The sequence below is a fragment of the Protopterus annectens genome, chromosome 7.part0 (genome assembly GCF_019279795.1).
Source record: "Protopterus annectens isolate FY-2018-M chromosome 7.part0, PAN1.0, whole genome shotgun sequence".
NCBI lineage: Eukaryota > Metazoa > Chordata > Ceratodontiformes > Protopteridae > Protopterus > Protopterus annectens.
Window position 1 is genome coordinate 1,828,938,585 of NC_056739.1, and position 18,168 is coordinate 1,828,956,752.

An 18,168-nucleotide genomic window follows, 5' to 3' on the forward strand; every position below is an offset into this window, starting at 1 on the left:
AGATTTTCTGCTGACATGACTAGATTTGTGAGAAACTTTTCAGAAAAACAACCTGGCCTTGGTGACCATTAATCCGTTTACAAGCGTCTATTGTACAGTGTTACTTTTCAAGGTACTTTTCGAACACAGATACAAGCAAATGCTGATTGCAGTTCATATTTTCAAGCAGGCTTTGTACTAATTAAATGTAATTTCTACAGCTGTGTATTTTCTCATGGCACAGCAGAACTTCTTGCCTAAGTTTCATGCAAGTAGTATTGTTCTATTCATTATTTTCCTAACGTAAGCAGAAATCACCTGCTTCTCAGTAAATTTCCACAGCACAAGCAAGATTTTAGCTAACAGTACAAGGTCAGAAAGCAACTGCAGTTTGTACAGGATTATGCAGTATGAAAGAGAATAAATGTGTTAACTCTTTCCAAGCTTCTAACTGCACTAAGCATATTGCTAATACACACATTAATACATATTTTTCTAACATTTCCCCCTATTAATACTTTTATTCTACTTTCAAAATAAGCGTAAACAGTTAGTTTTCTTCTCCTAACCTCTCCCACTCAGGATTTGCAGTTAAGAGAGTCATTCAGTTTAAACTTATGAAAGCTTTTTAGTCTTTTAACAGTTCTTCAAACTCAGTACTTTGATATAAGGTTTCAGAAACTGACATGTCTATAAGGTCTTTAATCAGTCTTTTCATGCACGGGATACCACAACAAACACATACTCCCAGTAGGAGCATACCTACACAAATGGCAGGATGTTCATTAGGATGGTACCCCACCCCCAAACCATTTCTGGAAAAAGTCCATCAGTGGGTTTGGGCCTGGTTTGGTCATGGCCGACACTTGCTGAATTACCTCAAGATGATTGTGTTTATGGTCAAGAATATATGAACAGCATTCTTCTTGGATTAAAGCACACGTACCACCTCTCACCGCTAGGGTGAAGTCAAGAGCCATGTGGTTTGGGAGCACTACAGTTCTCATAGCATTCAGTTCATCAGTCACCAATTTGAGAGCAGAAAAAGTTGCATTGCTCATTACTTCAAGAAGTTTTGACAGTTTTCTCAGCTCCCAGATCGATTTCACTGCTCCATATGCTGGTGATATGCCTGCCCACGATATAACGCTATCACTCAAGTCCATGTGTGTCAGTCCTTTGCCTAAAGAGTGATGGTCTTTCCAACGTGCATCGATTTGTCCCACTGGATTTACAGGTTTCTTGACGACTTCTTGGACATTTCGAATTTTCCCATGAGGCAAAACTGCAGTGTGTCGTATGGCTGGAACCAGGTAACCCAAAAAACAACTGCCGGACCAATTCTCAGGTAACCATTTGTATGCTTTTCTGCCACACACAAAATTACAGTCCTCTACTTTAGTAGTAACCCTGCTATGAATATACACTCGCCCTGCATGAAACATTTTTCTATCAATTATAGACAGCAGTTTATAAAGAACAGAATTATGTTTTACTTCATCAAATGTTTTGTGCATCAATCCAAGAAATGAATCATAGTTTGTATTACAATAAAGATCTACTTTGTTACCTTTAGTGTAACATCTATAAGGAACAGTCACATTGCAATTGCTCCAACCCACCTGAACAGTATCATTTTTATAAAAACACACAGTTCCCTTTTGTGGAACAGACAAGTACAATGCTATTTTATCTTGTGCTGTAATGGTTGAGGTATCATAAATCAAGTTCTCCCAGGTCTCATTGACCCCTAGAGGAACTGTAGTCATTAATAACCCCCAGTATGCTGTCGGCAAAGCTGTGCAAATCCAGCAATTCGAAACATTGAAAGTCTCAGCATACACATATTTAATTCCCTGGTAAGTGTTAAAGTTTGGATGCCAGTTTATGAGTAATACTTCACGTTTATTCAGTTCAGTCTGTGTGACTGGGAAAAGAAAAGGCCACAACAAAAAGATCATTGTCACTAATATAGTTAACAGGATGATTATGCAATACTTCTGAGGAAAGGGTTGTTCTGCATTCCTGTTTCTTCTGGACTCTATCATTTTTGCTCTTGGCATGTAACAAGATTTTTGTCTAGTTCAAAGTTTTTAACTAATTTACAGTGCGTCAGGTGGATCCAAGAGGCATGCTCCGTGATTTTGACTACAGTAGGTGTTGACAAAAGCACTTGATATGGACCTTCCCACTTTGGAGATGCCCAGTTTTTCTTCTTGACCACCTTCAGCCAGATCCACACTCCAGGGGGCACTGCCACTTCTGACGGTCTGGTTCGTTCTTTATCTGAAACAGAATTTAACTGCAACAAATGTTTAGAATTTAACAAATTACGCATATACTCTGCTAATGTACTGTCAGCTTCCTGGTCTGTGGGCAAGAGAGATTTCCACTGAGGTATATAGTAAGCCCTTCCAAAGAGCTTTTCAAAAGGAGTCAATCCTTTTGCATTCGGAACAGTTCTCATGCTCAACAGTGCCAGGGGCAGACAGTACACCCAGTTTCTCTGCGTTTCTGCTACTAATTTTCTTAGCTTGCTCTTTAAAATCCCATTATGCCTCTTTTAGCTCTGCTGATTGAGGGTGATACGCACAATGATTTTTTAGGGAAATGTAAAAATGTTTACTTAACTGCTGTATGGTCTGATTCACGAAGTGTGTGCCGTTGTCACTGTAGATCCTTTCTGGAATGCCAAATCTAGGGATGATTTCTGTAACAAGAACTTTGGCCACCGTCATAGCATCTGGATTTTTAGTCGGAAAGGCTTCCACTCATCTGGAAAACATATCTACAATGACAAGACAATACTTCTTATTTTTACATTTATTCAACTCTATGAAATCCATGCAAATAGTATGAAATGGATACGGTGGTGTAGGGAAACTCCCTTGCTTGGGCTTTAACACCCCTTGTGCATGATGTTTATTACAGATGTGACATAACGAACAACATTTTTTAGAGTAATTTATGAATCCATATGTCGTGAACACTTGGTTCACCAGCTGTATCATCCCCCTGTTGAGACATGGCACTGCCTATGGCTCAACAAAGCTGCATATCTAAACAAATTAGACGGAAATATCAGTTTTCCTTCTTTAGAGATGTACAGCCCCTTTTCGAGAATTGCTCCTCGTTTTACCCATCTTTGTTTTTCAGTTTGCATAGTAAGTGTTTGCATTGTCTTTAACATTTCTAAGTCTAAAATCTCAGAGGGTTGTAGTTCCTCATTCAAAAGAAATACTTCTGAAGCTGCCTACTTTGCAGCTGTATCAGCTCTTGCATTACCTTTTGAAATCCTGTCCTGTTGCTTGGTATGAGCTGTGCATTTACAAATAGCTACTTTCTGAGGTAACTGCATAGATTCTAAAAGATCTAAAATAAACTGTGCATGATTGATTGGTTTGCCAGTAGATGTTATCATTCCTCGATTTTTCCACTGTTGCGCAAAAACATGTACAATAGAAAAAGCATACTGGCTGTCAGTAAAAATGTTCACACATTTACCCTTTGCTAAGGTACATGCCCATGTCAAGGCAATCAATTCTGCTGCATGTGCAGATAAACTATGTGGTAAAGATTTCACTTCTATAATGTCTGTGTCAGAAACTACTGCATATCCTACTAGGTTCTGTCCTGCAGGACCCCTTTTGCATGAGCCGTCCACATAGTATGTCACCTCGGCATCATCCAAGGGAACATCCGTAAGATCTTTTCTAGGCAGTGTATTTTGCTCAATCACCTGCAAGCAGCTGTGTGGTGTGCCATCTGCAGGGGTTGGGAGTAAGATAGAAGGGTTCAAAGTTGTACATCATTCGATTGTCATATGAGGTTGGCTCAACAATATAGTCATACAGGAAAGATGCCTAGCAGGGGAAAGATATGCTACTTTTTCTTGCAGTAAAATAATCGCAACTACATGAGGTACTCTCAATGTGAGGGGGTGGAACAACACTACTGAGGCCGAAGCCTGTACTGCCATTGCAGCTGCAACTACTGCTTGTACACAGTGAGGTAAAGACCATGCCACTGGGTCCAGTTGTGATGAATAATAAGCAATAGGGTGTTGCTTGTCCCCATGCTGCTGTGTTAACACTGATGTCATATAACCTTGCTTACAATCTACAGTTTGGAAAAAACGTTTATGATAGTTTGGTAATCCCAAAACTAATGAGGACGCTATTAACTGTTTCAGTTTGCAGAAAGCAGATTCTGCTTCTGGTGTCCATTGTAACAAATCATGTGCTGCCATAGGCTTTTTATAAATCAGGTTAGTCAACGGTGCAGATTCCAAGGCATAGTTTGGAATCCAACTCCGACAAAAATTAGTCGCACCCAGGAAGGACATCATTTCCTTCTTGGTAGTGGGTTTTGGTGCTTGTAAAATCGCTATTTTTCTGTCCTCATCTAATGTCCTACCTTCCTTGGATATTACATATCCTAGGTATTTAACTTATTTTTTCCAAAGCTGCAGTTTATTTTTGTTTACTTTATGTCCTTCAGTGGCTAAAAATTGTAATAGCGCTATGGTATCTTCTTTACAATCTTGCTGAGTGGGGGTCGCCAGCAGGATATCATCAACATAAAGCAAAATCTGACTACCTCTTGGTGGGGTAAATCCCTCTAAGTTGCTTGCCATTTCTTGTGAGAATATTGTTGGACTTTCACAATACCCCTGTGGTAGTCATGTATATGTATACCTATTCCCCTGAAATGTGAATGCAAACCAATGCTGGCTGTCAGGGTGTATCAGTATCGAAAAGAACGCATTGCTGATATCTACCACAGAAAAATATTTCTGTTGAGGTTTTAAATCATTTAACAGGGTGTGTGGTTCTGGCACCGTAGGTGCCCTTGGTATTACTGTGACATTTACAGCTTGTAAATCTTGGACCATACGCCACTCTCCATTCGCTTTCTTAACAGGAAATAAGGGTGTGTTACATGATGAATCGGGAGATTCTACCAGCACCCCTTCCTTAAGTAAAGCTGCTAAAATAGGTTTGATTCCTACCTCTGCATTTTTTCTTAAGGGATACTGTCTCTTCTGTGGTCTAAATGCTGACTTTGGCATAATAGCAACTGGTCCTGCTGTATGAATAAGTCCTACATCTGATTTTCCTGTCGACCAGAGATTTTCTGGTATATTCTGTAAGGAATTCTCTTCCTCCTTCAATAGGAGTGCCAATCAGCTGTCCTTGCTGGATTGCAAGTGTACAGCTGGGTGGGTCTGAGTTATCCAGTTCAGCTTCTGCATTTGTATTCCTTGTTCTGACAGTTCTAACTCTGTCTGTTTTTCCCATCTCGTGACCTTTTCTCCTAAGTCTACCCATTTTGCATTCTTGTCCTTAGTTAAGCTAACATGTGGTAATCAATTAGATTTATAGATTGCAAAGAACTCCTGGGGCAATGAACAGCTGGCTACACTATTTCCTTCTGTGTCCCAGTACAGATTACGTAATACCAATCTGTTTGCATGATTTCTAAACAATTCTTGCTCATATTCCTTATCAGGTCCTGGTGTATTACAATAATTCAGAGTACAGTGCAACAAATGCTGTTTATCAATGTCGAGGGAGGGGAACTTGCTGATGGCTACGTTCATCAACTCTTTGGTCACTGCCCCTGGACCAGTCGTAACCAAGTCCTGGCTGTACCAATAAAACAGTTCACCCTCCGATTGCACTGCAGAGGTATCAATTTGTCGCTGTGCTTCCATACCCTGCATAGTCGGAACTACTGCTATACCAAATAGCTGCATAAGATCTCTGCCCAAGAGGTTTACTGGGCATTTTGCAGATACAACAATTTTACTTTTCTGGGTCAATCCTGAAACAGGGTGAGTTATCACAATATTATGGGAGAGGGGCTCCCGATACAGCTGTCCATTAGCTGCTTTCACTAATATGTAATCAGGTGACTCTGAATTCTCTGGCAGTTTGGAGGGATGTACCAGGGTCCGTGATGCCCCTGAGTAACACAAGAATCTGACTCCCCCCCCCCTTTTACCAGGAGTGTAACTTCTGGTTTCGTGTCTGCTAAATAGAGTTCTAAACTCAATAAAGCCAAATCCAATATTTCATTTTCTTCACTATCCGTGACTTCTTGCACTTCCTCTATTTCTTCTGTCACATTCTCTACTCCCTCTATCACATACTCATTTGTCCTTTCTCTGCTATCCCCTTCTAGTGATTCCTGACTACCATATAATCAGTCCTCACCCTCCTTATCCTCCGTGGTTGCCTTCTTGTTTTTCTTGCAATCCCTTGCCAAGTGTCCTTTTTTACCGCATTTAAAACATTCACCCCTTTTCTTTCGCCCTTCAAAGTCCTCTGATCATTGATCAGATTGTTTGTTTCCCTGGGCATTTTTCTTGCCCTTTTTCCCGGACTGTACTACATATACTTCTGCTCCATCTTCTACAGAAAATACTTGGGCTTTCTTTTTCTTTTTGCTATTAAAATGCCTTTTGGCATGTCTAGCATACTCAAGCAATGACTGTAACCTGCTTGTGCGATGATCTACCATGTGTTTTGTAATAAAGCTGCTTATAGGTGCAATACTGCCTTTCAAAAATGCATTCTTTAACTGCTGCTCATATGGGGAATCATGTGTCTGATCTTCAGGAACCTGCATTCCACAATGGTTATTAAAAAATTCTAATAGTCTGGCATAATACCGGTCAATAGCTTCACCTTCCTGTTGGATGCATTGATTAATGGAAGTCCAGTCTGCCCTAGGCTTCCATTTCTCAGAGATTCAGTCTGTAAGACCTTTCACTCTGTTGTCTAACTCTGCGCTGCTATGTGGGAGGGGCCTGAGCGCAATATCACAGGGATTCCAGTCGCCACTAATCATGTACCAATCTGGTCCCACAATTTGTCTGACTACTTTTTCTACCTCTTCTCCATTTAAATTATAACTCAGCCTCATTCCTTGCAAATCTTCTAAGAACTTTCTAAAATTAACTTTTGGATGGGGAATTCCCTCAGTGGCTTTCCGGATGTCTTCCGGAGTCCAAGGTCTATACACTAGAATAGTTGGGTCCTGACCTTCTTGCCCTGCCTGAGGATTAGGCACGTCTATAAGTGGGCAAATTTCTTCTTAACTCATAAATCATGAATTTCTACCCATTTGATATAATTCAATGTCCCCTTTTGAGTTTCCTGCCCGTGTTCGAGACCTGGTCTCGACGGGATCTCTAACAAACGGTTTTGCTTTTGTTGTGTCTCTACTCATAGTGACAACAGGATATCGCAGGGGTGGACTAACTCATTCTCTTGCCTCATATTCTGGTAAAGGAGGCGGAGGGGCCGATGCTATTACTAAGTTATTGTCCTCCTTATCTAAAAATATTGCTTTTGAATTATTACTCTTTTGTTCCCTTCGGTTTACTTCCTCAATCCACCTGTGTGCCCGAGGAATTCCTAATTGACGTTGCTTTTTTACCCGACCTCTAGAATCAGTTTTAAGCTGTTTGACAAGTTTGACAAGTGAGGATATTTCTAGTTTACCGTCAAATTCATACTTATTAACCCATTTTGAATAGTATTTAATATTATCAGCACGCTGTGACTACATGTATATCGCGTCGTTGGTTAACGGCGGATTTTGGGACCTTTTTGTACAATTATTACCTATTTTGTTCTACCCTTTTAATCGTTACGTAACACCTTATTTTTAACGTGGTACCACGGATATTTTTATAGTCTCTTCAGAATGACTGCCTACCTGCTCTGTTTCCCTGATCTATGACAAGACAGTAATCTTTCTGTCCCTGACTTATAATTAAAGTCTCTAACAGAACAAATACAAATCCAGTCCTGATCTAAAACAGAAAAAGAAGGTAGATTCACCTTACCTGAGCCTTCGTGATTGATCACCTGGTTCGAGTAAACCCGTCCTTCAGTCACAGATCAGAAAGTGGCTGACCTCTTTTGTACGACAATTCAGTATGAGGACTTTTCAAATAAGAAGAACCAATGTGGTTTCTTCCCCATACGGTTTCAAGCCACCTGGCCTGTCTGATCCGAGGCGAAGTGAAGGTTTCCGGTCTGAAGGACCAATCTGTCAAAGGAAAAAACTTCAAAGAACAATACACGTAAGGTTCAGTTAAGGCACTTTAATTTACTTGCAGCAAGGAGACAAAAACATGCAAATACAAGGATTTGTCTAACTACTAACAGGAAGTATGTTCATTCTTATAGTATTTTGCAAGACATGGCCTTCTAAGCTGACGTAATCAAACACAACTTTTAGCATTGTTCTACAGCAGATGTTACTTCAGATTTTCTGCTGACATGGCTAGATTTGTGAGAAACTTTTCAGAAAAACAACCTGGCCTTGGTGACACCATTAATCTGTTTACAAGCGTCTATTGTACAGTGTTACTTTTCAAGGTACTTTTCTAACACAGATACAAGCAAATGCTGATTGCAGTTCATATTTTCAAGCAGGCTTTGTACTAATTATCTGTAACTTCTACAGCTGTGTATTTTCTCATGGCACAGTGGAACTTCTTGCCTAAGTTTCATACAAGTAGTATTGTTCTATTCATTATTTTCCTAATGGAAGCAGAAATCACCTGCTTCTCAGTAAATTTCCAAGGCACAAGCAAGATTTTAGCTAACAGTACAAGGTCAGAAAGCAACTGCAGTTTGTACAGATTTATGCAGTATGAAATAGAATAAATGTGTTAACTCTTTCCAAGCTTCTAAATGTACTAAGCATATTGCTAATACACACATTAATACATATTTTTCTAACAGTCAGATTTCCTAACAGAAGTGAAAATTGGTGCTGCATACATTAATGTGGAAAGAAGGTGGGTTTGAGCTAGGGTGACCTAAGCCTGATCTGATAGAAAGTGTTTATGTCTGTATAGGGACCCATTGTTTTTTGTACCTTTTTATAGTTTGAGAGATATGGATGTCAAAATGGAGGTTGTTATCTATTTTGACACCAAGGAGCTTGGTGTGGAGAGAGGGTGAAATGACAGTACCATTATTGGAGGAGATAGAGAAGGAGAGTGGAGAGGTTTTTGCTTTGTTTGGGGTAAATAGAAGAAATTTTGTTTTGTTGGGATTTAAGATAAGTTGAACATTAATGATCCACCTTTCTACTGAGGCAAAAGATTCTTGGCTGAGGTGCTGTATGGCGGTAAGAGACAGGGTTGAGCAGATTAGGGTGGAATCATCTGCATACTGTATGAGTGAGGCCTGCAGGGTAGCTGTAGGTTATTGGTGAAGATAGAAAAGAGCAGTGGACCCAATATGGAACCTTCAGGTACACCAATGGTGGTTGGGAGCAAAGGTGATAAAACTCCTTGCCACTGGACAGCTTGTTGTCGGTCTGATAGGTAATTTTTAAACCAAGCAATAGTGCTAGGGGTAATGGCTAAAGAGGTTAGAGTATCTATTAGTATGGAGTGGGAAACCATGTCAAATGCTTTGGAGAGGTCCAGGAATATAGCAGATACAAATCTGTAGTTATTTCTATGTTGGTTAACCAGGTATGTGAAGGAGAGAAGGGTGGTGGTTGTGCTGTGGTATGGGCGGACGCCATGTTGTGTAGGGTAGAGGAGGTTGCTTGAGTTTAGGGAATGCATGACTTGAGAGTGTATGCATTTCTCTAGTATCTTTGATAAAGGAGACAGAATGGCAATGAGGTGGTAGTTTGAGAAATCATAGGAGTTTCCACCCTTTTGAAGGGCAATAATGTAGTAGATTTTCCAGAGTTGAGGGATATAGGATTCCTGTATAGAGTGGTTGATAAGGATTGAGACTGGGTAGGATATGGAGTCAGCAGCCATTTTTAGGAAATTTGCTGGAAATCCATCTGCTGCAAGAGTAATGGGTTTAAGTTTTAAGAGGTGTTTTTTTATTGTAGAGATTGGGACAGGTGAGAAAGTAAAGGGAGATGTGTTGTTAGGAGCTGTTGGCATGGATGAATAGCTATTTTTGGATAGGTGAGTAGATAGAGATTTAATGGATTCAGTAAAGTGATGGTTGAATTTAGAGGCTATATCGCTATCTGTATTTGTGGAAGCTGAGGTGGGAGCTGGTGTGGTGGTTTTACCAGGTTTTAGTAGAGAGTTAATTGCATGCCAGAACTTTTGAGGGTTGTTGGAGTGTTTGTTTTGGATACTTAGGTAGTAGTTCTGTTTATCAAGCCTTGTTTGTTGTTTGACCTGTTTCCTAAGGTGTTGATAGTTTTGTTTGGAAAGACTTGTGTTGTCTTTCTTCCAGATTTTCCATGCATTATCTCTGGATTTTAATAGGGCTCTAGTGGACTTACTAAGCCATGGAGCATGGTGAAGTTTAGCTCTAATTGTTCTTATGGGGACTACTAAATCAAGGATCTTAGTAAGAGTGCTATTAAAATATTCCACTGCTTGGTCCAAGTCAAGGGTGCATAGTGGTTCCCAGTTACATTTTTTTTAATGTAGTGTTGAGATCTAGAAGGTTAACATTGCGATCATGTCTGACTTGTCTACAGACTGTAGGTTTGGGTATGTAAATACGTTTGCCTAGGAGGAAAGTTGGGAGGTGGTCGCTCAGTGCATCTGGTAGATAATCTGTTTGGTAGTTTTGTTCTGGGTAGTTTACTAATGTCCAGTCTAGTATAGATTCCTTTTGGGACTTTTTATCTACTCTAGTATGTTCTTGAATGAGTTGAGAGAATCTGTCTAGGTTGATGTAGTTAGTGGGGTTTTTAGAATTGCAGGCTAGCAAATCAGTATTTAGGTCTCCTAGTAGAATAGTCTCTTGTGGGAGGTTATCTTTTACCCATTGAAGAATGTTCTCAATTATTGGAGAGTTATTACACACACAAAGAATATTAATATTCTTTTTCTTGTTTAGGAGTAGCATAGAGCCTACGATCTCAGCAGTATTACATTTTGGTAGAGGAGTTAGTAGGGGTTGCATAGTAAGTGTGTTTTTATAGACAATTGCAACACTCCCCTCCCTTCTTACCTGTCCTATCTAGTCTTAGAATATTATATCCTGGAGGGAGAATTTCCTCATTCTGTGTGCTGGGTTTTAGCCAGCCAGGCCTCTGTTATGATTAGAATGTCAGGGGAGTAGTGAGTTATAAATGCATGTAAGTGAGGGAGTTTGTTTTATATACTGCGAGGGTTAAGGTTAATGTTAAGTAGATCTGCTGTGTGTTTGTTTGTGGGTATAATGTTGCCTGGCCCTGGATTTGGAGGAATATCTCCAGAGGTAAGGTGGTATTTCTTTAATAATAGATGAAGTCTGATTGTTTGTAAAATGTCTATGCGGAGTTTGCATGATATTTTTCTAGTGTAAGATAGTGGAAAGTACTTGTGTATAAGTAATGTTGCGTTGTTATTAAATAAAGAGGGGGCTATTGGGAAGCTTATGCGGGTTTTTGTAGGTGTGAAGGTATGTGTTATATGGTAGGTGTTGTGGGAAAGTGGTATGTATGTGTGTGAGGATGTAGTGTAGGTTAGGGTTGTGAGGGTTAGTAGGAGAGACGTAAGTAAGAACAGCATGGTTTGTGTCATGTTGTCTTTGGATGAAAGTAGTGTTAACTAGATAAGAGTTAATCAGGGGTGGGATTTGGGAAGATTGTGGTTGATTGACTGTAGGAAGTGGTCAGGTGATTTAGGGTTACAATAAATGTAGACGTAATGGGGGCGGGTGGAAATTGGCGACAGGGTAGGGGAGCGGAGTGAGCCAAGCGAAGAGAGGCAAACAGAGTGAGGCACAAGCAGACCCCAAGGCTGCAGAGCCAGTCTATTAGGTCTTTCCAGTGCAGACTAGCTATGCACAGTTTTTGCCAAAGCTAAGGTATTACAAAGGAAAATAAGCTGATTTCCTAAACCGTGGCTCTTTATTTTGTAAAGTACCCTTTGCCTTAGTTACAGGAGTAATGGGGATAAATGTGGTTAGGCCTTTGAGATCTAGGACGGGCTTAGAGTCAGTGTTTTTTATGGGTGCAAGAACAAATGTGGTGTTGTATCCTTAGCCGTTCTCTTCTAGTGAAACACCTTGGATCGTTCTTTGGTTAAAGAACTTTTGCATTTCCTTTTTTGCTATCAATATTTGGAAAGTTGGACATCAAGTGAGAGCAATGGAATCTGGTATAAATGGATAAAGCAAATTAACATCATCTTGGTTCCAACTTCCTTTACCATTTGCCTCTGGAGATTTTGTTCCATAGTATAATACAGAGACATGATCTCTCCTTAAATGGCTCCTGAAGGAAACAGTCACTCAGGGATTCAAGTTTGTTTTGACTCATGCTGGGCTGACTGTGGCCTCCTGGAAGGCTGCTACAGAGTCCATATTTGGAGCTCACTATCTCTCTGTGATCCAGACCAGCCAATGGAAACTGACTATTCAAGCAAACTCCTGCTGTTTTTAATGTAGGTCATTATACCTACACTCCTTAGAGTGTTAAAGGATGAAAATTCTAATCATTTTTATTAAACATTTTTCTGTGTGCGACATTGTTTCTGGCTTTGGTTATGTCATCTATTTGGTTTTCACCAGATAGTGACTGTTGGGTTTACATATAATGCTAGCCCCTTTGCAAACTGGAAAAGGTTTGTTGTGAAGGTTGAAACTTAATTCCCATAACAGGAAAGATCAGCCCTTATTTTTTTTTCATATTCTTAATGTGCTCTATAACTTCAGAGTCAAACAAGAGTGAACCTAAAAAGTATGTCTAGAAAGGTGCCTCTGTTGTCCTTATTAAGCTATATTAATCTGAGCCAGGAGCACCCAACAGTGGACAAATGGGCCAACCACAGGGACATTCTGAAAAATAAAAAAAGACTGTGTCAAGAAAAGTATAAAGGATTGGAAGGAAAGGTATCTCTATTGTCTTTATCAAACCTCATTTCACTCAGCCAGGAGTACCCATCAGTGGGCAAATAGGCAAACTGCAAATACATTCTGAAAGCAAAAAAAAAATGGTTATGACAAAGAATGGTGGGCCATGGGCCAACAGCAATTAAAAGATGGACGTCACAACAGCAGAGATTAAGGATAACACAGAAAATGAAAATAGCATACAACTTCAGCAACTTTCATTGCAAATTTCACTTAAAAAATGAACTGCCTGAAGACATTTCTTCTGATAAACTTTCTATGGAAGTAGAACTGGTGAGAAAGGAATAAATGGTGCTGATGGGAAAGTGAGTTGTCCTCTCAGCTTTGGAAAGTTTTATCTGCAGAGTGGTTGTAACTCCTGCACTGTAAATCATATATGCTACAAAACAAACCTGTCCTTATCAGGTTTTTCAGCCTTATAGAAGATCTAAACCTTTCCCTATCATGCCATACTTCATCATAACTTTCTCTATTATCAAAATTTCTACCAGACTGTACATTTGCAGCCACTACAAAAGGATAGGGATACAGATATGAATTTTTATTTATGCCTTTGCAAACACAGAACCCTTGGGAATTATTCCCATTGGTCACCATTATGGGTGTGCCCAGTTTGTTGGGAATTATTCTCATCAGTTACCATTATTGGCATGCCCAGTTTGCTGCCATCTCCACTAGGATCCTTTCTCCTGCTTTCCTAATTTTTGTACAGATTACAAATAACTTAACTGTAGATCACTTGTCTGGTATAAAGCACACACACACACTGTAGGTCTTAATAATGACTAGGTATGTTTCCTTAAACCAGCATATTATACTGAGCTTTATTTCCTTCGGGATACAATTCATTAAAGTAATCCTGTCAAATATTAAGTTGCATGAAGCTGATACGGTAGTCAGTTTTCCTGAAATGAAAGATATTATCATATATAGGTTAAAAAGTAATGCTATACTTTCACTCTAAGTTTCACCAATCGTATAGCTGGTTAACTTACAGGAGTACAGAGATCACAGAACATTAAGTTAGTTATAAAGGAGACTTTACCCCAGCATAATACACTGGCTTACGCTATCCGTGAAATTTGTCTTCAAGTATTGCACAATATTTATTTCATCCAAGTGATATTTGGTGAGTGTTTCAAAGAACTGCTCTATAACCCTTATTGCCAAGACCAGAAACATATATGTTGCCTAAAGGAATCAGCTTCTTAAAAAAATGTACTGTTTTTATATGTTTGTTTGTTTGTTTGCTTGCTTATTTATTTTAATTTAAGTAAGAAGTCTTTCCACCTTGTATGACTGTTCAGCTTTATCTGAGACTATGACAGCTGCTAGCTTATATACACTCGCCCATTTGTTGCCCATCCTCTATAATTTTTTCAGTAATGTACATATAATTGAGACTTTTATGATCTTTTTGATAAGCATTTTAACCTCCATAACTCTTTGAACAAATCGTTAAACTCTTCCCTCTACACATACTACAGCATTTGGAATACCATAACTGCTCCATATTTTCCTGACACTGCCTTATAAGAACTGTTTTTCTGTTCATGCTTTGTAATTCATCTACAGATGACTATTTTGCTATGCGTAACTTTATTATTTGTAAACCACCAACTAAACAACAAGGTAAGTTATTAGCTCCTTTCTTTTTCTGGAATTATTTTCCTGTCTCTTCTTTACTGCTTTCAATACCGCTGTACCTATTATTGGTTAAATATGTATTTACAGTTTTTGTCTTCTTCTTACATTTAGTGGGCATCAATAAAATATTACTCATCTCAATGTTTTGAGTAGGCATTTAGTGTGCAGTAAAATATCTCACCATTATTTCATGCTTAAAAGAACAACTTCAAAACATGTTATTATTGCTAGACCGTATATACCACAAACATAGTATTGACTTGTAGAAATAGTACTTCCTTTACTTTTTCTTGTCATCTGTTGACAACCTCAATATACTTATTTAGACTGATGCATTTTTATGACAATGCTGTTTCATAATGCTGGATTATTGTAAAGTGAAAGGCTTCTTCTCTTTAGCCCCCATCACAAGCAGAGCCCATACAGGAGGAATAACCTGGTTAGCAAAGTTAATAAATATTAATTAAATAAAGTGCTCCTAGTCACTTGCTTATCTTCTGTGACTTCTTCCTTTTCCTCATCTTTACAATTAGTGATGATTGCAAAACTGCTGCTGCTGTTATTATAGTCTGTGCACCAGATTACATAATAGTTTCATATACATCCTTACATAAAAGTGACCATGCTACTAATATTTTCTGCTAGCTCAGGCATACAGTATTAAGTACTGAACTTACAGTGAAATAAAAGCAATTGAAACTCAATGCTTCATTCCAGAAAGATGTTTTCTGGATATACATCTGTACCTACTGTGTGGTGGGTTGTGTTCCCACACATCCTTGCTACTTAAATATACTAACAAAGAGATCTATGCGTTGCAAAGAAAACTGACTTTCAAGAGATAATATACTGATGATCAAAGCAATCACACATTTATGCTCACATAGTAGGGTGTTGACTACAAATGGCTCACAATGTTACACCCTTTTCTGTTTACTACATATAATAGCACAACAACTTTTCCTTATTTTGACAGGACACACCTGATTTCATCAATTATGTCCTTTGTGGCTATCATCTAAACAGTGAATAGATTATTCAGTATAATATACTATGGGTTTATTTATTTTTTATTAAATGTCTTATTTATACTGTGCATTGCTTTTCTACTCTATGTGTGCGTGTGTGTGTGTGTGTGTGTGTGTGTGTGTGTGTGTGTGTGTGTGTGTGTGTGTTATTTTTGGTATATTTTACTAATTGGATGGATTTTTTTTCTAACTGATGTTAGGTAATATTTTCTGGGATGATATGTTCTTTTTTTTTTAACATTTCTCTTAACCGAGTTTTATTGTTAATGAGGTATGAATACTTTTGGGTAAGGGATTTTACACTACAACTTTTTACTAGTTATGATTTACAGTATTTAATTTACTTTTATATAGACTAGCTTTCTCTTTTGAAACAAACACCATTAGTGGGCTCCACAATAAGGTAGAGTACTTCATCAAGGAGTGATTCCATATTTTGGTTCTGGAATGTTGTGAGTCATGTTCTCTGACTACATTTTCATGTTTTGGTATGGGACAGATTTATAATGCTGGTCAGCTATAGATAAGGACATGTTAGTATACTATTCTGAGATGGCTGCCCGTTGTTATGGTCAGTATAAATGGACCATAAAAAGAAAGATCTAAGCTACAAGAAAGTTAAAATGTTGTCATGAGCTGCTATTCCAAAGAGACTACTCTGAAAAGGGTTGTTTCTTACCCAGCTATGACCCAACCCCCCCCATACACACACACACACACACACACACACACACACACACACACACACACACACACACACACACACACACACACACACACACACACACACACACACACACACACACACACACACACTAACTATGCTAGCATTCTTGAAAGGTACTACAAAACAAGTAAATCATTGGGGAAAACATGCATGCACATTGCAAGGAACTTCATATCACAGTAAGGGCAAGCCCTTCTGCACCCCCAACACCAAGGCCAGGGTCACATGACAGTGGGGAAAGGGCATATTAAGTTCCCTACTATAACAACAATCTCATTGGTATTTTGTATGCTTATAAAACAATTTCCAGTTTAGCCAATAGTTCACGTATTAGACCAGTAAAAAGTCTACAGCAAAATAATAAGCAAGAAAATTATATGAGGTATGATTTTAAGGTAGTACCTAACACTGGTCAGACTCTGCAGAGGATGGTTACAGTTTTTGACCATTTTTGAGGTTTTTTTCTTGTAGATAAAGTGTTTCATTCAAAATTGCTTCCATGTATTTTATTTTGTTTATCTAAAGAATAATATTGCCATTGTTTGTTGTTAAAATCAAGGAATGAGAATACATATGCATTTAGTAGTGACTATATCACCCCCAAAATGGACTTTTGTGAAGCACCACTGTTCTTTCTGGAATTAATTTGCATGCATAGTAAGAACTGATCCCTCCTCTTTGGACATGTCTTTATGCATGCTTGATGGAATATAGTGATGCATATTTGTAATTGGTTTGGTTCGCTAGTGGCATTTTACAGTTTCCTTTGAGGCTGACACCCATATATTCTCTTTATAAACAACTACATTTTCCAGTTTTGATTGCTGTGACATAATTCTGAGACAGCAGTGTTCATTCAAAGTGATAAAGTACAGAAAAATGGAACTAGCTTATAAAATAGTCAGTATCTATGCATCCTGGAATCTACAATAGTGATACATGACCTGTATATGATTTTACTGTGTCCAACTAAAAATGCTTCTGTAGGAACTCACTTCTACCATTGTATCCGTAAAAGCCTGTAAAAATCAAAAATACTCTTTTAAGAAATTTTCACAAAATATATGACTTTCCATGACAAGGTATGAATTGTGACAATAAATTTTAGGGAGATGCAATTATGTTTATTATAAAGTACCTCCAGTAATAATAAAGACGTAAAATATTTAGAAAAAATCTGCACGTCACAAAAACACTTAATCGACACTGTGAGAACCTTGTCTTAATGCCTGCTTAGTTTGCTTTGCAGCAATACATTTACCCTTAAAATAAGTAGTAAGAATACCTTCTGTAGCCTGTACATAGCCTAAGGGGTGCTTTGAAATAGTTCACAGATGCACCAGAGGTTTACAATCCTTCACATGAAATTTTCTCAGCAGTGGATGTTTCTAAGCTGACCTCTTAGACAACACTGACACATATTGCGGTTGTAAACAGTACACCCACAGTAAAATGTCATACTTTATAAACAAACATGCATACTAACATTTTAATGTACTTGGATGTCGTGTGCTGCTTATATAATGTTCACATTCGAGTCTGAATGAATCATAGGTGTAGGGAAACTATATTCATTTCTCACATTAATTTCTTGGCATTACTAAACCGATGAATTAAACTATAACAAGAAAAAAGGGAATATGTTGGGAAGTTTTATGTTAAGAAAAAAAAGGCAGCATTGTTTCTTTTAAAAGCAATATCTCATACAAACTTTGATGACAAAAGCGGTAAATCATAAACAAAATGTTATTTTAATTCTCCTCAGTCAACATTGTTTTAATTGTTTAAAGCTGTCCATGCATTCATTAACTTTAATATGCAGTAAAGCTACATCTGGAAGTAAGCTGTTCCAATAAAAACAAAAGATTTTATTAAAGAACTACCAGTGAGGTTAAATTACAAGCGTAAGAGCTGCTATGGAAAAGAA